Source organism: Mixophyes fleayi, chromosome 6 (genome assembly GCF_038048845.1).
Source record: "Mixophyes fleayi isolate aMixFle1 chromosome 6, aMixFle1.hap1, whole genome shotgun sequence".
Lineage (NCBI taxonomy): Eukaryota > Metazoa > Chordata > Amphibia > Anura > Limnodynastidae > Mixophyes > Mixophyes fleayi.
Window position 1 is genome coordinate 114,674,698 of NC_134407.1, and position 10,944 is coordinate 114,685,641.

Sequence of the window (10,944 nt, forward strand, 5' to 3'; positions counted from 1 at the left end):
CCGGCGTGACGTCATTGAGATGCGCCACATGTAATGTACGCATGCCTGAAGAGGACAGCTGCCGGAAGCCTAAACACAGGGTAGCGGCTAAATCCCCTTCAGTGTAGGTACCCTGTCACGTCAATATGACGTCGCAGGGTCATGTGATCGCAGTGGTCACATGGTACATAGTGTTAGGCGGGCTGCTGAAAGTCTATGATAGTCGGTGGAAGGAGCTCCATCATTTCTTTCAGTTCCTGGCTGCATTCGTGTAGAAAAAGGTAAGTAGAAGGGGAGCAAGTGTGTGTGATGGTTGTAGCGCTGGCACAGGGGGGCATGTGTGATGGTTGTAGCGCTGGCACAGGGGGGCATGTGTGATGGTTGTAGCGCTGGCACAGGGGGGTGCATGTGTGATTGTTGTAGCGCTGGCACAGGGGGGCATGTGTGATGGTTATAGCGCTGGCACAGGAGGGGGTGCATGTGTGATGGTTGTAGCGCTGGCACAGGAGGGGGTGCATGTGTGATGGTTGTAGCGTTGGCACAGGGGGGCATGTGTGATGGTTGTAGCGCTGGCACGGGGGGCATGTGTGATGGTTGTAGCGTTGGCACAGGGGGGGGAATGTGTGATGGTTGTAGCGTTGGCACAGGGGGGGGAATGTGTGATGGTTGTAGCGCTGGCACACGGGGGGCATGTGTGATGGTTATAGCGCTGGCACAGGGGGGGCATGTGTGATGGTTATAGCGCTGGCACAGGGGGAGGCATGTTTGGTTGTAGCGCTGGCACAGGGGGGGCATGTGTGATTGTAGCACTGGCACAGGGGGGCATGTGTGATGGTTATAGCGCTGGCACAGGGGGGCATGTGTGATGGTTGTAGCGCTGGCACAGGGGGGGCATGTGTGATGGAAGCTGCGCTGGCATGGGAGGGTGTGTGATGGAAGCAGCTCTGGCACAGGGGGGAGGCATGTGTGACGCTGCAGGGCAGAGATGGGTACATGTGTGACGATGCAGGGCAGAGATGGGTGCATGTGTGAAGCTGCAGGGCGTTACACATGACAACACTCACCATCTTTTCTCTGATATTCCCCATGGTGCTCATTATCTTTTCCCTCACATGCCCCGTGCCCACAATCGTGTCTTACTGTCGCCCACCAGCTTTTTCCTCACAGGCCCCGCTGCCTCAATCCTGACACCTCTCTTACTTCAAAATGAGAAGAGGCATCTTTTATTTGAAAGAGGAGTACAGCCTTACCAGCAAATGTGATAATAATACAGAGACCGTTATTGCCATAGATGTTGTGGTTTTGTTTTTTAAAAAATACTGTATTTAGTCACATTTTGCTCAGATGATAATATCATTACAGGCCACGAGTATAATTGATTTTCTCACAACACCGTACATAAAAGACTTATCAATTATCTCACAAAAATAACAATACATCCAGTTTTCTAAGCACTTTATTAGGTGTCATACTTCTGCCTTCTCACTTATCCATAACTTTTAAATTTTGCTATTTTTCAGGCATTTATTATTATTATTATTATTATTATTAATTTTTATTTATAAGGCGCCACTAGGTATCCGTAGCGCCGTACAGGGACATACAGAAACACGATACAGGGTGAGACAGCACGGTACAGTTAACAAAAAGCACAGTAACTCAGAAGCTCAAAGTACAGCTAGATGAAAGGTGAGAGCCCCGAGCGGTGAAGCTAGAAGGGCAGGAGGACCTCACGGAGGAGACAAGGAGCTGGAGAGCAGAGTTAAGGTGGTGGAGAACAGGAGGAGAGGAGGCCCTGCTCAATGGAGCGTACAATCTAAGGGGAGGGTAGGACGGACAGAGACACAAGGGTGACGAGGAGGGAGGCAGGAGGAGGGCAGGATAGGGAGGGCGGTAGGTGGGAGGCTGGAAGGAGGTCGGTTAGGTGGGGGACTGGAAGGCTCTGAGGAAGAGGTGGGTTTTTAAGGCCCGTTTGAAGCTGGACAAGTTGGGGGATGTTCTGATGGAGCGGGGGAGCTGGTTCCAGTGGAGGAGGGCAGCGCGGGAGAAGTCTTGGATGCGAGCATGGGAGGAGGTAACCAGGGGTACATTGTGGGACACCAGGAACCATTGGAGAATAGTGTAGGGACCAGGCGAAAGGGCAAAATAAGACATTCTGGAAGTTCACTGATAGTGCTCCCAGCTCTATACCCCTCTCCTGTTTGGCCCTCAGTTTGCATTAATTGCCTAGCGTGGCAGGGCATATTTTTTTATTATTGGAGTGGTCTCCAAAGTCAGCGACTTCAGTGTCACAGCGTGGATGATTGTTTAATGCTCTGAGCGGAAGAACGGAGGTAATGACGTGGTGTTTGCGCTAATGCCCCCACTCATAGTACTGGATTCCTCTGCAGGACATGGCCATAATCACTACAGGGGTTCCCAGGCAGTGATTTCTGGAATGGCAGTCACTGCTTCACAGTGCTCTGTAGGACGGCAAGACTGTGAGTGTTAACCTTTCCCACCACAGTGCTGGAAAATAGGTTTAGCAAGATGATGTGGAACACAGGAATGGATACCTCTTAGTTGGGGCAGGCTTCATGTTTCCTTAAGGGGCCTGGGTCAGGTGGGCGATACTGGGTATATGTAAGTCCCCACTAGGCACTGGACTGGTGGAGGGTGCGTCCTTTTGAACAGCTACCAATGCATTTCTGGAGGGAGGTGCTTAAATAGTGTCCGTATGACTGGTCCCTACACTATATCCCAATGTTTCCCAGTGGACTATGTATAAAAATCCTATCATTTCTTCTATGTTTTATTTCCCTGATTACTATTGCAAAAAGAAAACCTTTTTCCTGGTACTACAAAGCAATTTTTGTTATATACTCCCCAGACTGCTGCAACCTCTATGTTGCTGTAATGATATCTTGATCCCCTACAATCCAATCAAATAGTTGCTGCAGGAATAACCTCTCTACTCTCCATCATCAATTACTGTCATCCTACTGAAATCATCCTGTCTTCCATTTTAGTTATATTTTCACTACAAAAGTATTTAGTGCCGTCATATCCATTTCCACTTGTTACATCTATTATCACAGTCTCTGAACATACCAACCCTCTGCTCACGCTGACGCTTTTTTTATTTGCTTCTTCCAGGTTACCTCCGCTCTCAGGACTACGACCCTTCTTGAATGCTGCCCCTGGAAATCTTCAACAGAATCTCTGTCTGTCAAGTATTGTCTCTAACTGCAGTATCATGCTGAAAACTCACCGGTTTAACGAACAGTTCCAATAGTGCTTGTGACTTACTTCTCCCAGAGCTGTGCTCCAGAGGGGGAAAAGGACATGTTTTGGAGCGGACTGTTATGGATTTTCTTATTTAAAGTGTCCGTTCATCAAGCGATATTAACGAAGGAGAAAGCAAGAAACCTAATAGAGACAGTTTATTATTTTATTTCTACTCTCGAACTTCATGTTATTATCCACCTGACAATGCCTGATGAAATTACCGCGAAGAGTGATAGTTATGTTGTAGCTTGTTATGATGAGGACCAGCAAGTGGAATATATTACCTGATATTGTAAATGGACGTTATCAGACATTTGTGTGTGCTGTTACATATTACAGACAGCTGAACGTTGTAATATACTGTATATTTGAGTACTTCGTAAGAAATACATAATGTGATGTAAACAAAACCTACTGAAAGCAGCTTTTTTGTATATTTGTAATAAACTAGTTATTTATTTCACCATTAAAATGACTACATCTTTATTTTCTTTGCTTGCTAAACTTTCTCAAAAACATCTTAATGTTTAGTATATCAAGTCTGTACTTTACCTGTAATTGCTATGCCGACCAAGGTTCTCCTCCCAGCAATGGAGGACCCAGGAGGGGGTGACTGATCCAGGCAGCTGACCGGACCAACACACTCATGGGGGTATATTTATTAAACTGCGGCTTTGTAAGAGTGGAGATGTTGTCTATAGCAACCAATCAGATTCTAGTTATCATTTATTTAGTGCATTCTACAAAATGACAGCTACAAAATCATTTGCTATAGGTAACACCTCCACTTTTTCAAACCTGCAGTTTAGTAAATATACCCCATTGTCTTGCACTGTGTGTGAAATGGTGCACAATAATTCACAATGTACAGTAAGTTACACACGTAGGACCACTACCCACAACTTGGACATACACACTGTTTTTTATGTAGCACATTTTCTTTTGTTTACAAGCCACCAGACCTGGAAGATAAGTTTTAACCCAACCCCCCCTCCCCCTGTATGTTAGATATTTGTTACATGTCTATATGTGACCCGTGTGGAAGAGATCTTCACACTTTCCTCTTGTGTCCTACAAGAATGCCAAATATTAGATAAATGCATAAAGTATACCTGCTGAACCAAGGATTGTAAAACAAATAATATACTTCTATCTATTCTCTTATCTTTTGGAAAAAAGTAATGACATAATTTACCAATATATTATGAGAACCATCTGCCACATATTAGAATTTTTTATTGAATGCCTACATTACTTTTAGCCTGACAATTATTACATATTCACACTTGTTATGATTAAAATATGTCCAAATGTTGGATAAAGATGCATCTAGCACGAAGTCTATTACACCACATCTGATTATAAGAAGGCTCCTCGCATAATAAACTTAATTTTCCACCTATATCAGCAAGAAGTTACTTGTAATGCAATTTGCAACTGATCCATCGTAATCCCACAGGTGTTTAATTGGACAGTGTGCCACTAACTACATCTTTATTCAGTAAAGGTATATTTAAGTTAGGTGTGTCTGATTCTAAATTTGCCGTGCACAAATGTGGTGCACTCTAATTTTCATTGCACGCTGTGCCCTCCACAATAAGTGCTGAGAGACAAAAGCTGTGGCATTGAAAGAAAAACAATTATGCAAATAATCTTAAGAATAAAGATCGTCTTTTATTAATTACTAGCTGAAGTACTAGCCGTTGCCTGGGTTTAAATCTTCAAGCTATTAAGTTATCAATGAGTTGGATGTAACTGTCAACCTTTTCAAAATAATTAGAAGCTTAGCAGGTCTTCCAACACACCCATTAGGTGGCTGCCCAGTGTTGTTTTTGTTTTTATATTAAATGTCATTGAAATCCATCTAGTGGAAGGACCAGGACAGGCTCGCCAGGTCAAAGTTCTGCCCAGCGTACACCAACGGGAGGTTCTACTGGGACCCTAATCTCCCTAAAACCTGGACAGGATCCAACTGGACCATCTCGCATTGGTTTCATTCCAATTGGTGCAGGGGTGTCTGAATGCATAACTGGACAGACAAGCAGACCAATGATTTATATATATATATATATATTGCAACAGAAATACAAGCAGGGCGCCTTTCAGTGGTATATTAAATATGCAACATGGGATAGAGCGATAACACGCGTACCGTGAGGAAAATAGAGTTGAGTCTTTTTGGGAAATAGTGGAGTAGTCTTTGCTGTACTTGTAGTCCTCCAGAACTCCACCGATCAGTACAAAAATGCGGAAAGAGCAAACATAGTATAACTCTGTAGTATTTTTGGTAGGGGCAGTATCACCAGTAACCCCACAATCCTATGGGGTGTGTGGGATTGGTATCCCAATATTACCAATTTATATGACACCCATATAAGTGCAACACAGAAAAACATGTAAGTCTGCGTACCATATATCCTGAAGTATCCCACTTCTGGAGAAAATTAAAACATGTGCAACACCAATGACTTCACAGTCACAACCTCATCCAGATGGCGAAATTGCATAAGATTGAAAAAAAGGAAGATATTTTGGTATGCATATAAAAAAATTTAATAAAATGTAATAAAAGCACTCACATGAGGTACTGGACAATACACTGGATACAGCTCAACGCGTTTCGTCTTGCACAACTCAAGACTTCATCAGGAGCATGAGATATACATGTACCTATTGCTCCTCCATATGGACCAACTGCTACAAGACAATCTTTAAATTCTTCTTTGATGTTCCATTCCATTTGGTATAGATCAAATTTACGGTAGTAAACGTCACCCATAGGATACCAATTTGATTTATATATATATATATATATATATATATATATATATATATAAAAGATTTTACTGTGATAGGGCATCCTCAGAATCATTCCGCCTTTCGTCTGCCTTACTTACATTGTTCACCATTCTGCGCTCTTGTTATAATTGCCATACCTACTCCCAGTGCCCTTCTTGAGTATGGTTCCAGTAGGATTAGGATAGAGAAGAGGTATCCTAGTACATGGACAGGAGACAATGACTGGGGAGTCACCAGACCCATTGTGGTTAATAATGCCACATAAGTACCCTTTGAGTAAAATATACACCATGGGTATAGCCAAGTACTTTTTAACTAAAAATGTTAACACTAAAATCTGAACATATCTTGGAGGGGGAGGCAGGGGATCGTGTCATTTTGATACCGCCCTTAATTATACATTTATGCAGCAGTGTTAATATGACCCAGGTGGCAAAGCCTATATTACGCGGTTTGCTTTGACTCACGTCATAGAGTACCCCATCCTGACCACTTCACTGAGATGTGGCAGAATGCAGGAAAACCAACACTGTGGGAGATCTGTGCAGAATTAGGGAGTCTCCCGGACAATCCAGGGGAGTGGGCAAGTATGATTAATACATAACCTAAATTATACACTACAAAGCATACAAGTATAATAGTCAACTTCTGTAAGCAAATCTACATGCTCCAGACTGAATTGAATATGCCCCAGAGAGTACTAAGTAACACCATACAGTTGGCAACTATAATTGTCTGCTGGTGAAAACAAGTTCTGTGAATAGAGAGGGAGAGGGGGCTCTTCATATATCTCTAATGCATGCTATAGCATGTGCATTAAGGTTCTATCATAAAATAATAATTGCAAATAACTTTTCTCATGGGCTAATATCTACACATTATCCTTTACTTTGAGTTGACCTTTCAGTTTGCTTTTCTTGCTGTTACTTCCAATTTATGACCCTGTATCTTCAGTTTCTCTATTTCTCACTCTAAAATTATCTTGTTTTTAGATCTCTTTTTAGAGAAATTAACTCTTAAAAGGTTGTCCCAATAAGTACATTTTATCTTTAAAAAAATAAATGGCTAAACAAATATTATTACTTTTTTTAGGTGACCTGGAAACAAATTCAAGACAAAATGCACATATTATACTATCCATTTTCATGTTATTTAGTACTGATACTACCATCCCCAAAAACAACCTCAGTAATATAAGACAGTACAAGTGTGGCTAAGAGCTGGCTAAATCCTATTTTCCATGCAGTGTATGTACCAGGTACCTTCGGTGAAGGGGATTTAGCTGTCTCACACTGAGCAGGCTAAATCCACTTCCAATTCATGACCCGGCCAGCAGGGGGCCAAAAGGTACCTTCGGTGAAGGGGATTTAGCTGGCTCAGACTGAGTGTGCTATTTCCCATGCAGTGTAGGTACCGAGTACCTACGGTGAAGGGGATTTAGTCGCAACCCTATCTGGACTGGTCACACAGATCAGTCTCTCCCAGGATGCTCCTCTCTCTCTCTCCGCCCCCTGGTTTCTCAGTCTTCTTAGGCTCAGCCCCCTCTCCACAATAGCCTTGTGGGAAATGTAGTTTTTCTTCCTGGACTGGTAAATAGATATAGCCATCTCTTTTTTTACTGATGCAATTGTGATTATTAGCCCCTGGCTGCTCAAGTCCAACTGCAGCATCCCCAGGGGTTACACAAGTATAGTCGTTAAACCTTTTATTATTCATCTTCCGTTTGTCTGTTATGTACTCAGCTTCCCTACAAATCAATGCAGACAACACTTCAGCAGCACAGTGGGTTAGTGTTTAACACTTCTGCCTTACAGCCCTGAGTTCATATCCCAACCATGGCCTTATCTGCAAGGTCTTTGTGTCCACTTATGCTAAGTAAAGAAAAAATTTGATGAGCTTTGATCCTTCACATATTTTTGCAATTAAAAAAGTTTTTGCCCCCAAAAAGTTTTTGCCACCAAAGTAAACTAATGGCTTTTTTTTCTGGTATCACTCAGATACATATTAAGTTGTTCGAGGACATGCCTTACCACCATTCTAAATATATACCTACTTTTTGTATACCCTGCAACCAAACATGCTTTGACCAAGTTACTCCTTTTATTGATTAACTTTTCTTAAGAAATCTTGCCCTGTATGTTCTGGACATGTTTTGGTTAATCCTCCCAGAACTCCATTTGACTTCATCGATAAAAATGTATACTAGTTGTTGCATTTGCTGATATCAAATTAGTGTGTGTGTGTGTGTGTGTGTGTGTGTGTGTCTGTGTGTGTGTTTTGGGATTGTTAGACTGTAAGCTCGATTGAGCTAGGGACTGTGTTCTTTGTACAGCGCCCCATAAATACATAAATGATGTACAAAATTATGATGTAAAGCAAAGGGACCAATGTTAAGGTATGTTTTAAATGTACATCCATTATTGACTAAAATAAGCTCAACACACTTAAAGTGTAATTAAATTACAAAAGACACCACAATTGTAAAAAATTTGAATGTTATTTTTGTATCAATTTTTAAAACATTAAGATAAATAACCAACACAGTTTTTTTTCCGAAAATGTTTATATTGTTTTAACATTTTTATAACACAAATTAAAAAATATGTATCTTGTTTAAACAATTGTAATTTGTTTGTATTGTAGAAACTCACATTTTTTTCCTTTCGCTCATATTTCTATTGTTACATATATGGAAATAGGTACCATTTACACAAATAAATCACCATTTGGTGTAAAAATATTTTTGACAGTTAACCATTGTCTGCGCTATTCAATAATGGATGACAAATTGGTGGTAATGGTGGTTTGAAATGTGTTCTGCAGAGGTATTTATGCGTTCGGACCCCTTAGCCAGTGAATCCACAGATCGGACACAAAGTTCCGAGTCCTGTACGTTTCTCTCTGTTACAAACCGCGCTTTCTGTATTTCACAAATTTAAGGTATTATACAGCAAGCAGCAAATATATGGTGCACAAGTTTGTTTGCAATGTCATTTCGCTTCAAGTAATTCCGCAAATGTCCAAAAGCATTTTGAAACACCATCCGAGCAGAGCTGATGGTTTCTGTTACCCAAATGTTCGCCACTGACAGTTGATGTTGCTGTGTGAAGCCCTTCATCAACCATCGCTGCAAAAGTTAAGCTGCATCCATGATGATGTATACAGGGATCTACACACCATTCACGAACTTTGATATCTGATTTAAAAGAAAAAAAACAATTATGGTAGGCCTGTACAGAGAATATTGGAAGTTTGAAAGAAAAAAAACCAACACCTTTACATCTTGCCATCTATAATGTCCAGCTCCCAAACAAATACAAACATATACATGCTACTCAAATATTGTTTACATAACCCAATACACCTGCTGGTCCATGTAGAAATTGTTTTTGGAAAACGGTACATCTGCAGATGGACAGACACATTAAACAAATAGTACATTTTTAAAAAGACATGTATTAGGTAGCTGAGCCAAACATCAAAAAAGACAGATGTTTACGTCTCTAGGGAACAGCCAGCCATCCTGCCTCTCCTCTGCAATCAGGTATGGATCAAAATTGTCCAGAACTCTGGCGTCATGTGAACGTCCAGGCCAGCCAATAAAGACATCTGTGAATGCATAAACAGTTAAAATATATTAAGCTTTGTTTTGCTCTAGCCATCGTCACCTTAAATAAAAAGTAAAGGATGCTTCCTAATATTTGTGTTCAACTACAGCCTCCACAATGATGTAATGCCATTTCTAGTAAGCGTCAGGGTTGCCTGTGGGGGCAATTATAGGGATCATTACACATCGCTGTGGTGAAACCGCCAATTGGGTTGTGTCCTACAGATATTAAAGAAGAGGTTAGGGGAGGCAATTTAGATTTTGTTGCCCTCAGCATAGAGGTGTTCTTGTCGGACAAATGAGGGAAGGAGTGGCACAAGAGAAGCGCTGGTCAATGTACACACCCCAAAAACAGTAACATTGTCGGCCCACAATAGATATTGTGAGTGGAGGGAAGGATGTGCCAGAGGTGGATACACTTAAGGGGGGCCTGAAGCATAATGGATGTTCAGCAACAATTAGACTAACTTTGCTGACTTAAGTTGTCTGTCCCAAAGCATGGTGCAATGCAAGTGGTGCAATTTGTTGGATATTGTGCACCCAAGTAACAATGGAGGAGTTTGGCATGTAACACACAAATATCACATTCCAAAGTCAGTGTAAACAAACACTTTTATTCTATATATACCTTTTTTAACAAAAAAAAAAAAGATAGATGCACAAGCGTTAAATAATTTCAAACACTTGCATTGCACCACGCTTTCGGACAGAAAATGTGAGTGATACCCCAAATAATTACAAAACCCTTAAAAGTTCAATTATGAATCAGGGCCAAGGAGGGGTGCGTTAGGTAGGAATTGAATGCACAAAAAAAAGTAGCACTGGACTATGGGGTTAAGGGAGGGTAGGAGAAGAGTTTGACCAACTGTGTCGTAAGCAGCAGAGATAGTCTGCAAAATAATATTTTTACAATTTTATTTTTATTTTTTTGGGATTAATATTCTTGCCACATAAGCAAAGGACCCACAATGCCACAAATAAAAATGTCTATTTTGCAAGTACAATCTTTATAGTGTGGATCAAACAATAAGGAATCATTTGCGAAATACCTATCCAGGAATGTTGGCTTTGTTCAACTTTGTCCTGCAAATACTTTCACTTTTTTTTTTTTGGAACTATTTATTTTGAAAAATAGCAATCAAGTACAAATAATAATCAACAATTAGTACATTTGCAGGGCAAGAAACAAAAACAAAGAACAGTACATGTCATGGGCATATATCAATGAAGCTTAAAATATTTGAGTAGCAAATATACAAAATAGTCAGAGTTTGTCAATAAACAGACAGGTA

At 41.0% G+C, this 10,944-nt stretch overlaps 1 long non-coding RNA gene across 1 annotated transcript; it reads left to right on the forward strand.

Annotated features, from left to right (window-relative positions):
- Window positions 1–61: 61 nt before the first annotated feature.
- On the forward strand, window positions 62–3,656 carry LOC142161495 (uncharacterized). The gene is made up of 2 exons (XR_012693415.1): window positions 62–260; window positions 3,115–3,656. It is a non-coding gene; the product is annotated as an uncharacterized LOC142161495 (long non-coding RNA).
- The last annotated feature ends 7,288 nt before the right edge of the window (window positions 3,657–10,944 follow it).